At 38.2% G+C, this 23,105-nt stretch overlaps 1 long non-coding RNA gene across 1 annotated transcript in view; it reads right to left on the reverse strand.

The window, feature by feature from the left end:
• Positions 1-9,537, reverse strand: part of LOC131108683 (uncharacterized) — a 30,416-nt gene extending 20,879 nt beyond the window's left edge. Inside the window, exons 1-2 of the long non-coding RNA XR_009120509.1 lie at positions 7,591-9,537; positions 7,300-7,368 (exon numbers count right to left, since the gene is read on the reverse strand). This is a non-coding gene — a long non-coding RNA (uncharacterized LOC131108683). The remainder of the gene's footprint in view (positions 1-7,299; positions 7,369-7,590) is intronic.
• Positions 9,538-23,105: the final 13,568 nt, after the last annotated feature.

The following is a 23,105-nucleotide window of genomic DNA, read 5'->3' on the forward strand; positions in this document are numbered from 1 at the left end:
GATTCAACTGTATTGTAATGTGTTGTATCCCGAGTTACAGCTACATGCCTCCACTTCAAAGGACGTTCTTGCAAGAACAAAACCGCCAGTTTACACTCTACTGCCTTTCATATCCACATCCTGCCATATTTGATTCCTCCAACGCTCTCCTCCTGCCCTTGTTTTCACTCTTAATAAACAGCACTGAGATTTTGTGTCAAATCCACTTCAGAGAAAAGGTAGCCTGTGCACATGCCTGCACGTGTAGTGTTCAAACGCCGCCACACACAAAAAGGTGCAAGGGGTGTAGGGAGAAAAAAAAAAAAAAAGGCGACAAAGGTCATGCTCAAGCATTGCGGGGATAAACTGAGTCACTCGAAATCCCATCTCCAGTGGCCAAATCTGATCAGTGCTGCAGGTGTGGACACGAAGCGGCACCGCAACAGGGGGGGGGAAAGGACGCAGAGGAGGAATCAGATGGAAGTCACTGAGAAGGTGGAGGATTTGAATGAGGAAATTACATTTTCTTGTCTCTGTCCCCGTGAACAAAGAGAAATTCCGCAATAATCGGCTTTTCCGTCACATGGAGGCGTCACTACGGGATGGAGGGTAAAAACACCGATGCAAGCATCGTCTCCATCTTTTCCGTTTTTGCTCTTATTCTCCTCCGTAGCCGCAAACTTGTTTGCATTGTGGGTCGTTCTTACATTTTTAAAATCATAATAAAAATCAATATAAAGCAGTTTAAGTCACTTTTTAAATATGATAATAATAATAATAAAATCATTATTTATAATTGGGCTGCATGGCGGTTGAGTGGTTAGGTCTCATAGCCTCACAGTTAGGAGTCCTCTAGTTCAATCCCGCCCTCCATCTCTGTGTGGAGTTTGCATGTTCTCCCCGTGCATGTGTGGGTTTTCTCCGGGTATTCCGGTTTCCTCCCACATTCCAAAAACATGCTAGGTTAATTAGCGACTCCAAATTGTCCATAGGTATGAATGTGAGTGTGAATGGTTGTTTGACTATATGTGCCCCGTGATTGGTTAACGACCAGTCCGGGGTGTACCCCGCATCTCGCCTGAAGACAGCTGGGATAGGCTCCAGCACCCACCTGCGACCCTTGTGAGGATAAGCGGTAGAAAATGAATGAATGATGTTCTCAGTGGGAGTGACCAGGATGGATAGGATCAAGAACAAGTACAAAAACCCTAGCTTTTTAATTTGAGTTTAACATTAACATTTTAACGATGAGTAAGTACAAAACCATCGCTCGCACCCCCCACCTCGCAACCCTTGTGAGGATAAGCGGTAGAAAATGAATGAATGAGGTTCTCATTGGGAGTGACCAGGATGGATAGGATCAAGAACTAGTACACAACGGCGCAGTACACAGTAACAACTTACAATTACGTATTGCTTAGTCAGTCATATATAGCTTTACATATGTCAAAAATAATAATGCAATATGAATATTTTTGCCCCAACATAAACAGCATCTCGCCAGGTCACTGGTACTGTATGTAAGAATGACTATAAGAAAAGCTCTGGCTCACTTTAGGAGCGTAAAAGTTAAGTTTGTTTGGGTTATGGTTAGGTTTGTTTGGTTCTGCTTTATTTAGTAGTAAACTCAAGTTAGTTGTTGAGTATAAAACATGAAGTTAATCAAAGTTAATCAAGTTAATCAGTTGCTTTTACTATATCACACTACCCTTTTCTCAAGTCTCCCACCTGAATGCTGCTGCTTCACCTTGAATAACGATCCCTTCTCCCCCGTGGATCATTCCAAACAACTCTTTCTTTCATGGATGGTAATCAGAAGTACACGTAGACGCACGCTATAATGGTAGTAAGTGATTAGGTTCACAGATGAGGGATCATTTTTGGCCATTTTCGGGAAAATGGTGATTGCTCCCAGCATTCATTAGCAAATCGCAGGGGTCAAATGATTCAGAGGTAGAGGCTCTCTTTCGTTTTTTGTTTTTTTTTAAACCACCTTGCACGGCACTTCAAGATGAATAAAATGGGCCCGCAAATTAATAAGCATGCTGCTAAACTCTGGACCACGATGCTATTATGTCCTTGATGTTTGTGGGAGCATTAGGAGAAAATATAAAGGCAAAAATGTCTTTCCTGGTGGGGATGGGGATGGAGGTGGGATGGGGGGGGGGGGGGGGGGGTGCTACATTGTTGTTTGCAGCATCATTTGAATGCTAAATGTACAAACGTGTCGCTGATGGGTGAAATCCCCCGGGGAGAGATGTAGAGAGAAGGGGGCTTCATCACGGCCTCGACGGGATGCTGAGATGGAGTTCGGAGTGGGAGGCTGTGAGGAGCGGCGGTGTTGCCGCGGTGACAACATGAATGATACATTGTCTCAGCCATTAATTACACTCTATGTTACCGCAACTTAAACTTAAGAGTGATTCCGAAGATGAGTGATGGGCATATTAATTGATTAATTGTTTATTAAATGTATTGTGTGAATTGTTTTTTGATTAATGACATCTCAAAACAAACTAGGAAAAATAAAGTGCAATGAGTTTTTTTATTACTGTATTGGTACGAATATAAGACGACATTGAATAGAAGATGAAAACTTGCAATCAAAGTCAAAATTATTTTTTTATCTTTTGTATTGGGTGGATTTCAATAAAACTTGCAAACGAGCTCAACCTTTGAATCGCTTCAGTTTCTCTGTCGTCTTATATTCGCTGTTAGTGGCGCTGAATGTGATTCAGCGGCCACAACCCTGTGAATTTGTGGCTTTTCATTCAGAATCTTTTTCATTTTTTCCTACAAAAAATATCCTTATCCTGACACAGGTGTCAAACTCAAGGCCCGGGGGCCAGATTGGGCCGCCATATCATTGTATGTGGTTCATGAAAACCAGGAAATAACGCACAAAAAACACATCATTATAAATAATTCCTTCATTTTCTACCCAGCATTTCCAACCCAGAGGCGGGGTACACTCTGGACTGGTGGCCAGCCAATCACAGGGCACATATAGACAAAACCATTCACACTCACATTCATACCTATGGACAATTTGGAGTCGCTAATTAACCTAGCATGTTTTTGGAATGTGGGAGGAAACCGGAGTACCCGGAGAAAACCCACGCATGCACGGGGAGAACATGCAAAGAGATGGCCGAGGGTGAGATTGAACTCGGGTCTCGTAGCTGTGAGGCGTGTGCGCTAACCACTTCCCTACCACGCAGCCCAATTATAAATAATGATTTCTTTAATTATTATTATATAATACTATTATATTACATTATATATGTTATTATAACCCATATATACACATAATAATAAATAATATTATTATTGTTATTATATAATATAAAAAATAATATAATTAATTATTATTATTATAAAAAATTAATATATAATATTTTAATAATATAGATATTATTATCAAATTATTAATATTTTATTTAAAAAGTTACTTTTTTTTAACTGCTTTATATGATGAAAAAAATTTAAAACGGCCCCTGTCCTCAGTCAATGACAATTCAGAAATACATAACAATACAGGCAAATGTACCCCCATAACTATTATTATTACACGTTTAAACCAGGTTCAGGCTTGCTTCACAACATAAAAGGCCTTCTAACACACATACACCATCACGCAGCACAATCAGAGTTACACAACACCTACATAAGACTCATGGAAAAATACTAAGAAAGGCTAAAGAGAAAAAATTTGCCATTAAACACACCACTGCTGTGATTTATATGTATTTTTTTTCCTGTGACTTCAGTCACAACCGGTCAAGAAATGCGGACCCAGGCGGATGTAAGCAAGTGTTGTGTGTGTCATCCACTGGAGAATCAATTGTACGACAATCAAACAATACTGAGGTCATATCTAAGTGGAACGTATCTAAAAAAGCACTTTTGTTTTATCTGCTATCAACTTGTCGATGACAATCAATAATGTCTGAAGTGCAGAAGACGAAAGCCTTTCCCTTTTCCCCTCCTCTTCTTCTCTCTCCAAGCAAAAGGGCCCTGAATAAACACGTGTCATCAGCGAGGATAACAAGAAGGGTGTGTTTGTTGGATGTAGGTTACTTTTCAAAAGGTTTTGGAAGGCCGGAGAAAAGCATGTGAATTATTGAAGAGGCGAGGGATAGGATGGAAGAAGAATATGAGTGAGTAGCATTTAGAGTTCAGAAAGAGAGAAAGAGAAGGATGCCTCGCAGTACACTTCTTTGAATTGGACTACAATGAGAAATCTATACAGGCTAACCTTTCTTTGTCTGGAGTTTTATTGAAATTGACTGGTCAGAAGGATGTCCACTTGTGGCTCGAGACTTTAAAACTCACCGTACGCGGATGAGTCCGACTTGCATCAAAGTACCACTCACACTGACTCTGCCAGACCCACAACTTGACCAACTTACCTCAAAATTCTCAAAGCAAAAAAAAAAAAAAATTACCACTTCCACAAGGAATGAGAGAAGAGCTTTTTTTGCCCCACTCCCACTCATGTCAATGTCAATGTCTCGTTCCATGTTTTTTTGTTGCCGAGTGAACAAGTGCAAAGTTACAGTGTAGAGTTGTCCCTTGTTTACCTCAGACTCAATTGTGGCTCGGGGGCCTGATACAGTCCGACTTGCATCAAAGTACCACTCACACTGACTGCGCCAGACCCACAACTTGACCAACTCAAAATTCTCAAAGCAAAAAAAAAAAGTACCACTTCCACAAGGAATGGGAGGAGAGCTTGTTTTTCCCCACTCCCACTCATGTCAATGTTAATGTCTCATTCATGTTTTTGTGTCACCGACTTGAAACTGCCACGAGCTAGAAAGTTGAACATGAACTTACCTCTAAATTCTCAAAGCAAAAAAAAAAAATTACCACTTCCACAAGGAATGAAAGGAGAGCTTGTTTTTCCCCACTCCCACTCATGTCAATGTTAATGTCTCGTTCATGTTTTTCAAGTGCAGAGTTACAGTGTACAGTCGTTCCTTGTTTACCTCGGACTAAATTGTGGCTCGGGGGCCTGATACAGTCTGACTTGCATCAAAGTACCACTCACACTGACTCCGGTAGACCCACAACTTGACTTGAGAGGGGACTTGAAACTGTCACTAGCTAGAAAGTTGAACATGAACTTACCTGTAAATTCTCAAAGCAAAAAAATAATAATACCACTTCCACAAGGAATGAGAGGATAGCTTTTTTCCTCACTCTATCATGTCAATGTCTTGTTCATGTTTTTGTGTCGCCTATAGAGCAAGTGCAGAGTTACAGTGTACAGTCGTCCCTTGTTTACCTCAGACTCAATTGTGGCTCGGGGGCCTGACACAGTCCGACTTGCCGCACACTCACACTGACTCTGGTAGACCCACAACTTGACCTGAGAGGGGACTTGAAACAACCACCAGCTAGAAAGTTGAACACGAATTGACCTCTAAATTCTCAAAGTAAAAAAAAAAAAAATACCACTTCCACAAGGAATGAGAGGAGAGCTTTTTCCCACTCTATCATGTCAATGTCTCGTTCATGGTTTTTTGTTGCCGAGTGAACAAGTGCAAACTTACAGTGTACAGTCGTCCCTTGTTTACCCCGAGCTCACACTGAATCCATTGCGGCTCTGGGCCTGACACAGTCCGACTTGTACCACTCACACTGACTCCGGTAGACCCACAACTTGACCTGAGAGGGGACTTGAAACTGCCACTAGCTAGAATGTTGGACATTAACTTATTTCTTCTAAATTCTCAAAGCCAAAAAATTACCACTTCCACAATGAATGAGAGGAGAGGTTTTTTTTCCCCACTCTAGTATGTCAGTGTTAATGTCTCATTAATGTTTTTGTGTTGCCTAGTGACCCGAATACTACATATCACTTGTGTTTTAATAATACACCATAGTCTACCACAAAACTGCAAATATTTTTAAACTAATTTTAGAATAAGTGTAATACACACAGGAAAGGGAGCGATAATCGAATCGCAATATGGCAAGGCATGACTGTACATGTAAAAAGATGCTTGGATAAGCACTTAATTAGCATTAAAGCTACAGACACACAAAATGGCAACCTAACAAGGCAAGATTTTGGGCGACACACCTCTTAAACTTCTGTAAAACTGTATAATATGGACATTTTGGAAAGAAATGTGGGTTTGAAGTGCATTACGTCAAACATTAGAAATGTAAATCACTTCTCAGAAATACGCCATCTGTTTTACAGAGGTGCAAAAAAAAAAAAAAAAAAAGATAGCAATTTTACCCCTGCCATTTTGCACCTATTTTCTAAATGCGGCAATTTGCCGTAGACACACACAATCATCAGAAATGACAACATATGAAATTGCAAAGAGGATTAAGCATAAACAAGTCCCGTATCTCCACCAGCATCCCCCCCACCCCCCGTCCTCCCACCCGTTGAGGGAGACCAGGTCGCCAAATAGGCTTTTCACATTGCAGACACCGCAATGTCACTCCATCTCATTGCGGCATCCATTACGTGATACCTTGGGAATGACGAGAGGTCCGTGCTGAGAATTAGGGCAGAAAATGGCCGCCTGCTCGGAGGGGTAAAATGGCCAGCGTTATTATTCTGGCTTGCCCCCCAGGGGGAATTGGCCTGAATATAGATATGCAACATTATAAAAGCAGGTTATTATCTGGGTGCAGGGTAACGGCTTCTTGCCCCTCTTTCCCCAATGACACACACACTTATCCACATTGATACACACACACACACACACATTTATAAAATGCAAGTGCATGAGTGAAATGGACTTCCTTATTGTCTGCTTTTATTCTAAATCATTCAGAAAATATGCCTAATTAATATCAGGACCATACACGCACAGTTTGGGTAAAAGGTCAACAGGAAATAGACTCCATTGCATTTATGATAATGAAATATTTTTATTATTGTAATGAATTCACTGCAAATAATTGTCATTTGGAGTTGAGAACATCCCTTTAAAAATAATAATAATAATAAAATGTGTTGTTGCAATTGAATGAAAAATTAAACATGCACGTTTCATATTTGTTCACAGACACTATAGAGCAAATTTATTTATCATTTGAGGTCAAAAATGTTTCAGTTTTAATCAAAAATACCAAATATGTAACAGTTTATATTGTTTTATCACTTTAATAACCCATTTAATTCAATGATTTAGATGTTTTAGTAGGAAAAATACACATACATTGTATTATATTCCATATAATAAAAGGTTAGACAGGATAAGATTAGCTAAAACATTGATTTTTGTGCTTTTGACGTTTCATTGACTTACATAACACATTACAATGTTTGAAAAAGTTTGTCAAACTTACAGTTTAGGATGAGATGGATGGTTATTGACGGTGCTTCACCACAAAACTCTGTGACGGTGGTGGTTTCCACTTGGGGGTTTTATAATAAAATAAAAACAACAATTAGTGGTATCTAATGGCATGTATAGTCATTCATAAAGTGAAAATGACTGCCAATACACCTGTCAGGTGGCATTTTATAACAAAAATACAACCAATTAACTTCCATAAACTTAGCATGAGTGCACATGTGTAAAATATCCAAACTGAACATTAATATTTGAATGAAATTCATACGAAAGTGATACATACGTTTGTAGGAGTTGGAAAAAGTTTGATGCTCCGGCGAACCGAACCCTCACTTGCGTGTTAGTGCTCATTTCCGCCGGAGCGCCGTCACTTCCGGTTTTAAGGTGTTTGTCAAAATAAAAGCACGTATTTCAAAACAAGACAACAAGAAGTATGAATTAATTAAAAACGGCCTATTTTCGTGGAAAAAACATATTTTTGGACGAATAATCCTGTAGAAAGGTTAAGTGGAGATAAATGGTAACTAAATAAAAACATTAATAAGTTCTTTAAAGTACCAATTGTGTCGGATGCTTAACGTAACTGTTTACGTCCACCAAACACACTTTACGTTAATCGTTACACTTGACTACTAAGCCTTAAAGGAACAGTAACCCCTCGCAAACCACACACTCATGTATGAACATAACACAAATAAAGCTCACTTTTTAAAATATTGAAGTATACAATAAACTATAGCAGTCATACATTAAAAATGAACATTCTAATCCCAAAATAAAGAGGATTTATTGCATGTATTGTACTCTTTTAGTTTTGATCTAAGAGACAAGCAATCTGTTTATATTATCACCTTCTCCTACTTCCTGCCTCTTATCTCCTTCTGAATTTTCCCTCCTTGTTGATATCCACTTATTTTGGATTTGCCCCTTCCCTACGATACTTTTCATACAATTTAATACCTCTCTGTCTCCTTTTGCCTCGCTCTCTATCTGACTTCTTCAGGTCTGCTCTAATTCCCTCCTTTATTCATGAACCTAACCCTGCTGGGTTAGTTGGTGCTGCTGTGTGTGTGTGTTGCAGAAAGAGTGTGTGTGTGCACAAGCAGAGAGGGAGACAGTAAATAGGAATATGAATCTTTAAGGGCCTGCTGGTACTGCGGGTTGAAATGACTTTTCAGAGCTGCAGTGATTTTCCAAGAAGGATGTTGATGAGGGGTGGATTGCAGCGAGATATCTAAAAGTGTGTGTGTGTGCGTGCGTGTGTGTGTGTGTGAATATGAAAAATAAAAACAAGTAGTGCTCTCAGTCCTCTTGTCTACAAATCTCCTTTATAGATTCACAATCCATTTAACTTTATAATCCCCACTCTTTCAAACAAACGGCCACATTTTTGCTTTATTGTGTACTGTTCCTTTAAATAAGATTCGCCTTGCAAAATGTCCCAGACATCCAATAATGATGCTCATCTGAAAGATAACCATAAAGAGAATTTCTTAACTTTCCTCAGCAATTATTGAACAATCTATCAGTACTTGCTGTGGGAGAAAAACTAGCGTTAGATAGCATCTAACGCTATAACTATGTCAAAAAAAAATAAAAACATAAACTGGTAGAGTATAAATATACATAAGCAAAATGGCCGTGTGTCCTGAACTCGAAATGTCATCTTGATTACCCGTCATTGATCATGATGAGTCAGCAATAATTTATTAGCGGTTGTGGCGCAGTGGATGAGTGGGACAGCAGCTGTGGGTCAGGGTTGGGGGTTAAAGGTCTTGTGAGGAGGTGCTGTTCACTGAATTAGATTAAGTGGGCGACATTTTAGTGGTGGAAATCAGCTGGGAGACGAGGATGGCGGATGTCAGAAGAACGCAAAGTCAGGAGATGCAGACGGGTTAAATGAATTACGAAGTCATCACACGTCATTCGAACACTCCGGTATCCTTTCCAGGGATATGATTGGAGTTCCGGAATCCATTGTAGTGAAGGGAATGTTAGATTTTTGATTTTTGGATAGGTGATCAAGTGGTTAGCATGCAGGCCTCGCAGCTAGAAGACCCGAGTTCAATTCCATCCTCGGCCATCTCTGTGTGGAGTTTCCATGTTCTTCCCGTGCATGTGTGGGTTTTCTCCAGACGCTCCGGTTTTCCTCCCACATTCCAAAAACATGCTAGGTTCATTAGCAAATTGTCCATAGGTATGAATGTGAGTGTGAATGGTTGTTTGTCTTTTTTTTATCATATATATTTATCATATAAAGCAGTTTAAAAGTCACTTTTTAAAAAGATATTAATAATTTAATAATAATTTATGTAATAATATAATGTATAATTAAACAATATAATAATATCTAATTTAATAATATTATAATATATAAATTAATAACAATAATTTTTTTATCATATAAAGCAGTTTAAAAAGAAGTCACTTTTAAAATAAAATAATAATTTTATAATAATTTATATAATAATATAGTATATAATTAAATAATATTATATAATTTAAAAAGAATAAAAGTAATTAAATAAATTACTATTTACAATTGTGTTGCATGGTGGGCGAATGGTTAGTTCGCAGACCTCACACCTGGGAGACCTGAGTTCAATCCCACCCATTTCTGTATGGAGTTTCCATGTTTTACTACGTTTTTCCTCCCATATTATTAAATAATTTACATAATAATATAATGTCTAATTAAATAATATTATAATATATAATTTGATAATAATAATAATTACCTCACAGCTTGGAGACCTGAGTTCAATTCCACCCTCGGCCATCTCTGTGTGGAGTTTGCATGTTCTCCCCGTGCATGCGTGGGTTTTCGCCGGGTATTCCCGGTTTTCCTCCCACATTCCAAAAACATGCTAGGTTAATTAGCGACTCCAAATTGTCCATAGGTATGAATGTGAGTGTGAATGGTTGTTTGTCTATATGTGCCCTGTGATTGGCTGGCGACCAGCCCAGGGTGTACCTGTAGCTGGGATAGGCTGGAATGGCTAAGTAAGCGATAAGTAGTAAAAACTACACATTTTAAAAATAAATATTGGAACTCTGCTGTAGCTAACATATGCTATGCTATGCTAGCATTGCCAGTGTGCGTGTGTGTGTTAGAGGAGCTACAACACACACATGACCGATGCTTAGTTATGCAGCTGAACCCGCTTCTCCGGGATGTCTGTCACAAACCTCACATCTCATCTCCGGCAACCTTCCAAAGCCTTAAAAATCTGATAAAAACAGAGATAAATCTGATCTGTGATCTTCCAGATGAATATGATAAGACCTGCTCGGGGTTAATGGACCTTGACACCTATCAAGGCCTCAGGAACCGCTGATCCCGGATCAGAGGTGGAAGAGACAGTGGAGGTGTGGAGGTTGGAGTAAAAGAGGGAGTCGGACCTAAAGGGGGGTTAGTGGAAGCTGCCCTGGAGAGGTGCTTGGATGACAGCCATGGTGGAGTGAAGGTCCAAAAGCTGCATGTGATGCCTGTTGGACAAAAAAAAAAAAAAATCTGATTTATTTAATTCTTTCTCGCTGTCTCTCAACATATTCCGCTCCACTCTCAATCTCCTTTGTCTCTGTTCTCCGTCTCTCTCTCTCTCTCACACACACACTCAGGGATCTGGGGGATATATAGGGGTGTGGTAGAGCTAGTGATGGGGCTCTGCTTTGATGCCCAGTGGGAGATTACAGTGCCGAGAAGCAGAGATAAAAGTACAACCGAAACACAGGTATCTGCTCTTGCTTATGCCTTACAAACACATACACACACATCCGTAACACATGTACCTGGTAAGGGGCCCGGGATGCACGTCCAAACAACACACACCTTCTCCATACATACTAACATCTAATGGTCCAAGTCAGTGACACTGAGGTCTTAGCCTCCGTCTGCCGGTCCTCATTTGTTTTCCGAGCCCCTCCTTGTGTGTATGTAGCACTAGCTACCGGGTGTCTTGTTACTCCTCAGAAGGTCAATTGATTTAACTCTTGCCACAATCTATAACACTATTGTCTTGCCTTAAGTGTCTCATCTGTACAATTCACTGGCAGGAGTCTATACATCAAAAAATAAAAAAAAACATGTCTGCTTAAGGATATCTGTATTCTGCAACATGCTGGGATTTTTTTTTTTTTTTTTGCACGCTCGAATCTTAGTTTTAAAAGAAAAGACACTTGCAGCTAGACACAAGATGGGCTGGTTTATTTTTACAACGGTGGTTGTTTATGGAGTTATTTTAGCCGCACCGGCGGTATATGTTCTTATACATGCACACAGCAGACATAATTGATGTTTTAGCCTATTTTTGAATGGAACGTAAGCATGGAGGCGGGGGGGGGGGGGGGGGGGGGGGTCGCTTTTATCCAATCTACTGGCATGTAAAGACCTGCTAGTGAAAAAGCTATTTTTTTCTTTAGCTTTTATTCCCGGTCTTAGGACTGTATTGTTATCTTAGAAGTATGTGTGTGTGTTTTCCTCTTGCCCTAATATTTCTCCATGAGTCATGTCTACGTGTTGTGCAACTCTGATTGTGCTATGTGAGTGTGTGTCAAAGCCCAACCGTGAGTCGTGTCTACGTGTTGTGCAACTCTGATTGTGCTATGTGAGTGCATGTCAAAGCCCAACCGTGAGTCGTGTCTACGTGTTGTGCAACTCTGATTGTGCTGTGTGAGTGTGTGTCAAACCCCAACCGTGAGTCGTGTCTACGTGTTGTGCAACTCTGATTGTGCTATGTGAGTGTGTGTCAAAGCCCAACAATGAGCTGTGTCTACGTATTGTGCAACTCTGATTGTGCTATGTGAGTGTGTGTCAAAGCCCAACCGTGAATCGTGTCTACGTGTTGTGCAACTCTGATTGTGCTGTGTGAGTGTGTGTCAAAGCCCAACCATGAGTCGTGTCTACGTGTTGTGCAACTCTGATTGTGCTGTGTGAGTGTGTGTCAAACCCCAACCGTGAGTCGTGTCTACATGTTGTGCAACTCTGATTGTGCTGTGTGAGTGCGTGTCAAAGCCCAACAATGAGTTGTGTCTACGTGTTGTGCAACTCTGATTGTGCTATGCGAGTGTGTTTCAAAGCCCAACCATGAGTCGTTTCTACGTGTTGTGCAACTCTGATTGTGCTGTGTGAGTGTGTGTCAAAGCCCAACTGTGAATTGTGTCTACGTGTTGTGCAACTCTGATTGTGCTGTGTGAGTGTGTGTCAAAGCCCAACCGTGAGTCGTGTCTACGTGTTGTGCAACTCTGATTGTGCTATGTGAGTGTGTGTCAAAGCCCGACCCTGAGTCGTGTGTACGTGTTGTGCAACTCTGATTGTGCCATGTGAGTGTGTGTCAAAGCCCAACCGTGAGTCGTGTCTACGTGTTGTGCAACTCTAATTGTGCTATGTGAGTGTGTGTCAAAGCCCGACCATGGGTCGTGTCTACATGTTGTGCAACTCTGATTGTGCTGTGTGAGTGTGTGTCAAAGCCCAACCGTGAGTTGTGTCTACGTGTTTTGCAACTCTGATTGTGCTATGTGAGTGTACCCCGCCTCTCGCCCGAAAGACGGCTGGGATAGGCTCCAGCACCCCCGCGACCCTAATGAGGATAAGCAGTAGAAAATGAATGAATGTGTTATATTGGTCTTTATATTGGTCATTGGCCCTTGCGCAAAACAGGACCCCCCCCCCCCCCTCCCCTTTTAGATAATGGGGCAGTGCTTGTACAGAAAAAATGATTGGCTACTTTATGTCAACTATATACATTATAGTTGACTCAGTACCTCAAGTTCAATTTTTGCTAATTACACTCATTACACTCATTCTACTTTTGAAACGCCAGTCATTACATGACAAGTCAAGTAAAAGGGCAAAGCCTTACTGCAGTGTTGTGTGTGTTTAATGCAGAGTATCAGCCCTGTGGCTAAACATGGATCTTCTAATTTAGGAAGTTTATCCAAGTCAGTCACATTACCATAAATAAGCATAAGTCTGGTCATTTGCTGTGCTATATAGAAACATATAAGCCATTGTCCTGCTGATTTATTCTAGGGACCTGACTGGTGGGTGGTCGGAGGGCTTTGGCTTAAGAGTTACAGTTTCTATTTTTTTATGCATGACTTTTTTTCTACTTCACACAAACTTACAGTTATGTTCAAGTGTTAAACCACCCCATGACTGCAAATGAGTTCTACCCCCTGTGGGGTTTACTTAAAATGTTTTAGGAGACAGTCTACCATGCATAGAAGTCAAATATCACCAAATTCATTCATTCATTTTCTACCGCATATCGTCACGAGAGTCGTGGGGGGTGCTGGAGCCTATCCCAGCTGCCTTCAGGCGAGAGGCGGGGTACACCCTGGACTGGTGGCCAGTCAATCACAGGGCACATATAGACAAACAACCATTCACACTCACATTCATACCTATGGACAATTTTGGTAATACACTCATATTACCCAATATGGTAAACATTATTAGAGCCTTCAGGACATGAAGTAACACCCCTACAGTCACCTTTACACTCATTTAACATATTAGGAAATATAATATTAGAGCCCTCTAGACATGAAATAACACCCCTACAGTCACGTTTACACTCATATTACCCAATATGGTAAACATTATTAGAGCCCTCTAGACATGAAATAACACCCCTACAGTCACCTTTACACTCATATTACCCAATATGGTAAACATTATCAATTAGAGCCTTCTGGACATGAAGTAACACCCCTATAGTCACCTTTAGACTAATATTACCCAATATGGTAAACATTATTAGAGCCCTCTAGACATGAAATAACACCCCTACAGTCACCTTTACACTCATATTACCCAATATGCTAAACATTATTAGAGCCCTCTAGACATGAAATAACACCCCTACAGTCACTTTTACACTCATATTACCCAATATGGTAAACATTATTAGAGCCCTCTAGACATGAAATAACACCCCTACAGTCACTTTTACACTCATATTACCCAATATGGTAAACATTATTAGAGCCCTCTAGACATGAAATAACACCCCTACAGTCACCTTTACACTCATATTACCCAATATGGTAAACATTATCTATTAGAGCCTTCTGGACATGAGGTAACACCCCTATAGTCACCTTTAGACTAATATTACCCAATATGGTAAACATTATTAGAGCCCTCTAGACATGAAATAACACCCCTACAGTCACCTTTAGACTAATATTACCCAATATGATAAACATTATTAGAGCCTTCTGGACATGAATATAACATAATAAGAGAATACGTTTTTGCCCATTCACCCCAGTGGTGTAATGGTACAGCTGCTGCTTTTTACGGCATAGTGTCTTCGATCCCAGGGTTAGCCTTGTTTGGTTTTCCGTCATCCTCTGCCACATCGGTTTTCCTGCGTACTTCTTCTTAAAGAGGCAACCTGTTGATTTGTGTGGTGTTTACTGACACCAATCTTCAAGCATGAAAGCCATGCATGAAGACACTGATAATGAAAGAAATCTATACAGTCCCGTATATGTTGACAAAAAGCAGTCTAAACTCCATAGATCTCATACAAAATTCACTGCCTTGAATTTCCTGATGTTTGTTTATTTATCAATTATATATTTTTTCCTTCCATTTCTCGCAGTGCATGTTTATATTTAATGCGCTGCCCTGGCATGAATAGACGCCTTTATTCCACTGATCTCCATCTGCCAGTCCGGTCCATCCATTTAAACATGACGTTTAAAGACCTCGAGTCGCACAGAGATCCGCTTGTAACAGCGAGGGCCTCCGTCACCGTGGAGACAGCAGCCATGTCATCGGCAGGAGGTACATGCACCTCTTCCTAGTTACCGTCACGAGATATGACACCGGCACAGCAGGAAGGGAGCGTGATTAGAGGCGGACTGTGCTATGGAGATGCCATTACACTCGTAATGATCAGAGGTGTTGCTTCTGTAGCGACAAGTTACGGCGACATTAATCCAAAACGGGATGAATCCGCGTCGCAGTCCATGAATGATGAATTGATCGTTAAGATCAATCGGAAGATTGATGCCCGGTAGCCAATCTATGTACACCTTTGTTTGTTATATCATGTCTTATTTATGTCATATGAGTCTTATTTTTTTATTATGTCTACCATATTGGGTATTATTAGTGTAAAAGTGACTGTAGGGTTGTTATTTCATGTCTAGAAAGCTCTATTATTATATTACCCAATATGGTAAACGAGTGTAAAGGTGACTGTAGGGGTGTTACTTCATGTCCACAAGGCTCTAATAAATAATGTTTACCATATTGGGTAATATAAGTGCAAAGGTGACTATAGGGGTGCTACTTCATGGTCAGAAGGCTCTAATAATGTTTACCATATTGGGTAATATTAGTCTAACGGTGACTATAGGGGTGTTACTTCATGTCCAGAAGGCTCTAATAATGTTTACCATATTGGTAATATGAGTGTAAAGTTGACTATAGGGGTGTTACTTCATGTCCAGAAGGCTCTAATAATGTTTACCATTTGGGTAATATGAGTCTAAAGGTGACTATAGGGGTGTTACTTCATGTTCAGAAGGCTCTAATGTTTACCATATTGGGTAATATGAGTGTAAAGGTGACTATAGGGGTGTTACTTCATGTCCAGAAGGCTCTAATAATGTTTACCATATTGGGTAATATTTGTCTAAAGGTGACTATTTGGGTGTTACTTCATGTCTAGAGGGTTCTAATAATGTTTACCATATTGGGTAATATTAGTCTAAAGGTGACTGTAGGGGTGCTATTTCATGTCTAGAGGGCTCTAATAATGTTTACCATATTGGGTAATATTAGTCTATACGGGACTTACCTTCCCGCTGACGTCTTGGAGCGTGTTATTCACTTCTCCATAATTGCTGATTGGACGACTACAACTCTTTGTGTTGTGGTCCGGACCGATCCTCTATACGTCGTCTCCAGCTGGTTCTCCGCTGGCCTATTAACTGGTATGAGGAGACGGGGACATATGACCTTGGTTTTAGCCTCCTTGCACTAGCTACCTGTTCATTACAGGATCCGGTTTAGAGTTATTTACTTGGTTTGGAAATCGCTGACTGGTCTAGCTTCTATTTGTTTGATTTAGTGTCTGTTTATGCTCCTGCTACGACAATAATGAGGTCCAGCTTACAGTTGTCGCTTTTAGGGCTTTTTTGTTGTTGTTCGTCTATATGTGAGGTTGCACGGTGGACGAGTGGTTAGCCTGCAGATCTCACAGCTAGGAGACCCGAGTTCAATCCCACCCTCGGTGTGTGGAGTTTGCATGTTCTCCCCGTGCATGTGTGGGTTTTCTCCGGGTACTCCGGTTCCCTCCCACATTCCAAAAACATGCTAGGTTAATTAGCGACTCCAAATTGTCCATAGGTATGAATGTGAGTGTGAATGGTTGTTTGTCTATATGTGTCTATAGCCCGAAGACAGCTAGGATAGGCTCCAGCACCCCCGTCACCTGTGAGAAAATGAATGAATGTCTATATGTGCCCTGTGATTGGCTGCCGATCAGTCCAGGGTGTACCCCACCTCTCGCCTGAAGACAGCTGGGATAGGCTCCAGCAGCCCCGTGACTCTTGTGAGGATAAGCGGTAAAAAACGAATGAATGATTGTCTATATGTGCCCTGTGATTGGCTGGCCACCAGTCCAGGGTATACCTCGCCTCTCGCCTAAAGACAGATGGGATAGGCTCCAGCACCACCCGTGACCCTTGTAAGGATAAGCAGTAGAAAATGAATGAATGAATAAATGTCTATATGTGCCCTGTGATTGGGTGGCCACCAGTCCAGGGTATACCCCGCCCTTCGCCTGAAGACAGCTGGGATAGGCTCCAGCACCCTCGTCACCTGTGAGAAAATGAATGAATGAACAAATGTCAAAATGTGCCCTGTGATTGGTTGGCCACCTGTCCAGGGTGTACCCGCCCTTTGCCTGAAGACAGCTGGGATAGGCTCCAGCACCTCCGTGACCCATAAGAAAATGAATGAATGAACAAATGTCTATATGTGCCCTGTGATTGGCTGCTGATCAGTCCAGGGTGTACAATGCCTCTTGCCAGAAATTAGCTGGGATAGGCTCCATCATCCCCCACACCATAGGATGGCTGGATGGAAATGTATTCTAACAATAGGTCCATGAGTCACTGGGTTGGAAACAGGGGCTAAGAACATTCAACAGTCAAAAAAATGATTTGTAATTATGAGTCCATTTCTTATGCTGGTGTATCGTTCTGGTCAAAAATAGGATTCCTTTGCTGATGCACATATTATAACAAATCATATATTCTATCTTGGTATTGATCCAGAATATTTACACTGGAAATCATATTCTGTTGTTGTTTGTGGTGCAGGTATGAATAAAAACATGAGGGGAGTTTTTTTTTTTTTTTTTTTTTTTATTTAACCCCCCCCGAGTTTGAATAATCTGCCATCGGCACCTTTTTCCCTGCATGGTTCCGTTGCCCTAAAATGAGGCATGGTCAGATGGGGAGTGATGGCGTTGTGTGATGGTATTATACAATCACTGCCATGCATCCCTCATCCCCCACCCCCCCTTTTCCTCCGACTCCCCCCAGTGTCCAGATACTAAAATCATCCATTTTGGATCCGCATCACTGTCATCCCATTACGATGGGGGGTGTGGGGGGGGGGGGGCATTCTAGCAGCACACACACATGTGGATATATGGAGTCAAAATGCTCAGGTGGCCCCATGCAGACATTGTCTCAAGCAGGTTATAATCCATTACAAAAAAAATGTTGATATCCGCTAGGATTGGGATGATATCATCCTTAGTGCGTATCGGGGAGGAAGTACGCCTCACAGATGTACTTTCATGAATATATTGTGTCGCTTGTACATCGTAAGGGGGGCTCTTCTGAAGGCAACACAACCACAAACAGGAAATGGCAATTAGACATTGTAAAAACGCTTAGTCGAGAAATCCACATCACCTGCATGCTCCTTTCCAGACGCTCAAACCCTCATGTTTACCATAGTGGATAAAATTAGTCTAAAGGTTACTATAGGGGTGCTATGTCATGACTAGAGGGCTCTAATAATGTTTACCATATTGGGTAATATGAGTGTAAAGGTGACTGTAGGGGTGTTATTTAATGTCTAGAGAGCTCTAATAATGTTTACCATATTGGGTAATGTGAGTGTAAAGGTGACTGTAGGGGTGTTATTTCATGTCTAGAGAGCTCTAATAAAATTTACCATATTGGATAATATTAGTCTAAAAGTGACTATAGGGGTGCTACTTCATGTCTAGAGGGCTCTAATAATGTTTATCATATTGGGTAATATGAGTGTAAAGGTGACTATAGGGGTGCTACTTCATGTCTAGAGGGCTCTAATAATGTTTACCATAGTGGATAAAATTAGTCTAAAGATGACTATAGGGGTGTTACTTCATGTCCAGAGGGCTCTAATAATGTGCACCATATTTAGTAATATGAGTCTAAATGTGACTATAGGGGTGTTACTTCATGTCTAGAAGGCTCTAATAATGTTTACCATGTTGAGTAATATTAGTCTAAACGTGACTATAGGGGTGTTACTTCATGTCTAGAGGGCTCTAATAATATTTGCCCTATTGGGTAATATTAGTCTAATGGTGACTATAGGGGTGCTACTTCATGTCCAGAAGGCTCTAATAAATAATGTTGACCTTATTGGGCAATATTAGTCTAAAGGTGACTATAGGGGTGTTACTTCATGTCCAGAAGGCTCTACTAATGTTTACCATATTGAATAATATTAGTCTAAAGGTGACTATAGGGGTGTTACTTCATGTCCAGAAGGCTCTACTAATGTTTACCATATTGAGTAATAGTAGTCTAAAGGTTACTGTAGGGGTGTTACTTCATATAACAACATATAACAATCCAACACAAACTGCTGTTAGCAGGAACTTGATCCTTGGATGGAGGCTTGTGATGGCAGATAAGCAAAGAAAGAAAAAAAAAACCCCTCCCCTCCGCTCCCCGAGCCTGAAGCTTTGATATGCGGGCCCCTTTTTTGTCGCCGCCTCTGCGAATATTTGACACGTTTGTTTATATATAAACATATATTTACGCTGCTGGTTTTTATTAGAGGGAATTATGTGTTGGAAATGTCAAGGTTAATTTCCTGGTAAGGGGAGAGGGAGAGTGAAACATGGGGCCACGACCTGCAAGGAGGAGAGGAATGCAAAGGATGTGTGTGTGTGTAAGAGACAGCTAGTACAGTAGCCATATTGGAACGAGCAGAGGACATTTATTATTCACATATTATTATTATTACAGTTATCATGAGCATATTGTCCAAGAATGTTTGGCGACTTTTACATCCTGTTTGTGTTCCCTTTCCCGTGTGATTGATAGGACTATTAATATCAAGCATGGACGCAAACAAAGCAAAATTTTTTTTATATATGATTACATTTTTTGTACAATATTGCACTTAAAAAATTAGTACATTTTGTGTTTACAGTATCGCTCCCAAACAAAGGACCCTATGTGTTACCGACAGCAGCTCAACAACCCACCATGGGGCCAAGTAAAGTTGTAAGTGCCACCAATTTGATAAAGAAGGTGAGAAACACGATTGAATCCAAAATAATTTCCATCCCTTCAAATCCATTATAATTATTTTTGTTTTAATGATAAAAACCAAGATTACACTCTATATAATACATAAATTAATCAAAATTTAAATAAAAAAAAATACACTATAATAATAAAGGTATTTTAAAAATGTTTCAAGTATATCATAAAAATATTAAAACAATGTTTAAAATATTTTTTTAAAAATCAAAATATAAAAATAAATTAAAAAATATATATGTGTAGTAATAAAATATTTCTAAAATATTACAAAAACCTAATACACTTTTACAGATTCCAAAAATAATAATGCAAATATTAAAATATATACACTACAGTTATAAAAGTGTTTAAAAAATTAAAAACAAATAAAATAAAATATTTAAAATATCACCAATTTAAAAAACTTGAGTAAAGTATAATAATAATACAAATACATAATATATATATATATATATATATATATATATATATATATATATATATATATATATATATATATATATATATATATATATATATATATATATAATATATTAATGTTTAAAATATATAATAAATGATTTAAAATTTTTTAAATAAAATTGCATAAAAATAAAATAATTGTTTAAAAAAATAAAAACAAATAAAATAAAATATTTAAAATATAAACAATTAAAAAAACTTGAGTAAAGTATAATAATAATACAAATACATAATAAAATATACATATATATAATTAAATATATTAATGTTTTTAATAAAATTGCATAAAAATAAAATAAAAATATATAGCAAGAAAATAGTTTTCAAAAATGTTAGTATAACATTTTACAAATTAAATAAAAATATATGATATATAATTGTTCATTATATAGTAACTATACAGTAAAACAGCCATAATCCAAGCTTTGTGTCTGACTTCTTTCTGCTTTTGTGCTCTTGTATAACATTTAATATGATATTTGTGAGGTGCTAATTAAAATTAATACGTTAAAATCGCGTGTTTTCTTCTTTTTACACTTTTATACAGTTGTGGAAGTCACTCTGTTATTATTACTTGAAGTACCTCTGCGAATTTTGGAGCTTGTAGCGTATTTTTAGGCAGAAAAGCGCATCATTTCTCAATGTTTTGGGTGAGACACTTTCCCCTCCTCATACAAAGCCGACCGTCATGTTCGATGCTTTTCTACATAAGTGTTTCATGTCACTCCTTTAGCCCTAAAAACACACTTGCCTATTCTGTGTGTTCCTGGTCTGCTATTTGGGTTTTGAGAGTGGCTAGGTAACATTAAAGAGCCATCACTTTCTCCTCTTTCTGTCATTCTTCCTCCTTCATACACCATTTGATCTCAAGCATGATACGGCTTTTATAAGTGCATGCGGACTCACACACACACACACACAACAAACACACAGCGCAAACAATGTGCACACGCTGACTGACAGATAAATAGTTCCAGGCAACACACACACACACACATTTTATCTCACCGGGCTTTTATTTTGTGCATTTCCTCCGAGCCAAACATCAAACGACGAATTCCACCTTGTATCTCCCAAACAACAATATTACCATGCACGGCGCCATTTTGCTCTGCCCCACTTGTTGCAACTTGTGGAAAAAAAAAGTGAAGGATTCAAACAAAAATACATAAATACACAACAAATACCACCTACAGGAAATCAAATATGCACGGACGAGAGGACACACACCTGTGAAGTGAGAAATAAACCGTCAGAAATAATAACCGGGATTTTATTATTCTATTACTTGTCTATATTCTCAACAAGAACATAACATATTCCATATTTTATTACTTCCATGCATAATCCGCCCTAAAAATACGATACGGCGTTCATCATTTCAACAGCTGAACAGAATTATCACACTCGGGTGAGATCAACTCGGAGCAAAATGTTCCGATGGTCCAAAAAAGAAAAAATTGATATGGTCATATTTTAAGAATGCGCTTGTCAAAACAGTTTTTTTTAATATGTCAGATCATATTAGGATTGTACTGTTTTTCGTCGCTTCTTTTGGCAAAAAAAAAAAACGCAAAATAAACCAATTAAAATCAGGAAATAAAATGTGAAATACATGAAAATAAATACCTTAACTAAGGACATTTTAAATATAAAATAATATATTATTATTATATTATTATATTATGAAATAAATATATTTTAATGGCTGAATACAACCTATTAATAATAATATTTCAATTATAATAACTAATTAAATAATAAAGAAAATAAAAGTCATTAAATAAATATATAAAAATAATTATGAATTGAAATTTTAAATAATTAACAATTCAACCTATTAATAACTGTTAAACAAAAAATAAAAAATAAGACAAAGCAAAAAAACCCCTTAAAATATACATTAAAATATAACAAAAATAACAATAGGTTCTACAACATTTAATACAAAATAAACGAAAAAAGAAAATGAAAAAAGTATAATAATAAGGATATTAACATAAAATATATATTTTTTAAAAATGACTCAAAATAAGGAAATTTGTATTAGTAAATAGTGTGAATGGAGGAAATAAAAAAACTAAAAAAAAACTAAAAAATAAAAAATAAAATCAACATTGACAAAGTAAAATAAATCTAAATAAATCTAAAATCAAACTAAAAGGAAAAAAAGTATAACAATAAGGATATTATATAAAATATATCTATTTTTAAAAGGACTCAAAATAAGAAAATTTGTATTAATAAATAGTGTGAATGGAGGAAATAAAAAATATGAAATAAAATAATCAACATTGACAAAGTAAAATAAATCTAAATAAATCTAAAATAAAACTAAAAGAAAATAAAAAGTATAATAATAAGGATATTACATAATATATATATATTTCTAAAAAGGACTCAAAATAAGGAAATTAGTATTAGTAAATAGTGTGAATGGAGGAATAAAAAAAAACTGAAATAAAATAATCAACATTGACAAAGTAAAATAAATCTAAATAAATCTAAAATAAAACTAAAAGAAAATAAAAAATATAACAATCGGGATATTACATAAAATATATCTATTTTTAAAAGGACTCAAAATAAGGAAATTAGTATGAGTAAATAGTGTGAATGGAGGAAATAAAAAAAACAGAAATAAAATAATCAACATTGACAAAGTAAAATAAATCTAACTAAATCTAAAATCAAACTAAAAGAAAAAAGTATAACAATAACAATATTACATAAAATATATCTATTTTA

The sequence above is a fragment of the Doryrhamphus excisus genome, chromosome 21 (assembly GCF_030265055.1).
Source record: "Doryrhamphus excisus isolate RoL2022-K1 chromosome 21, RoL_Dexc_1.0, whole genome shotgun sequence".
In the NCBI taxonomy this organism is placed as follows: Eukaryota; Metazoa; Chordata; class Actinopteri; order Syngnathiformes; family Syngnathidae; genus Doryrhamphus; species Doryrhamphus excisus.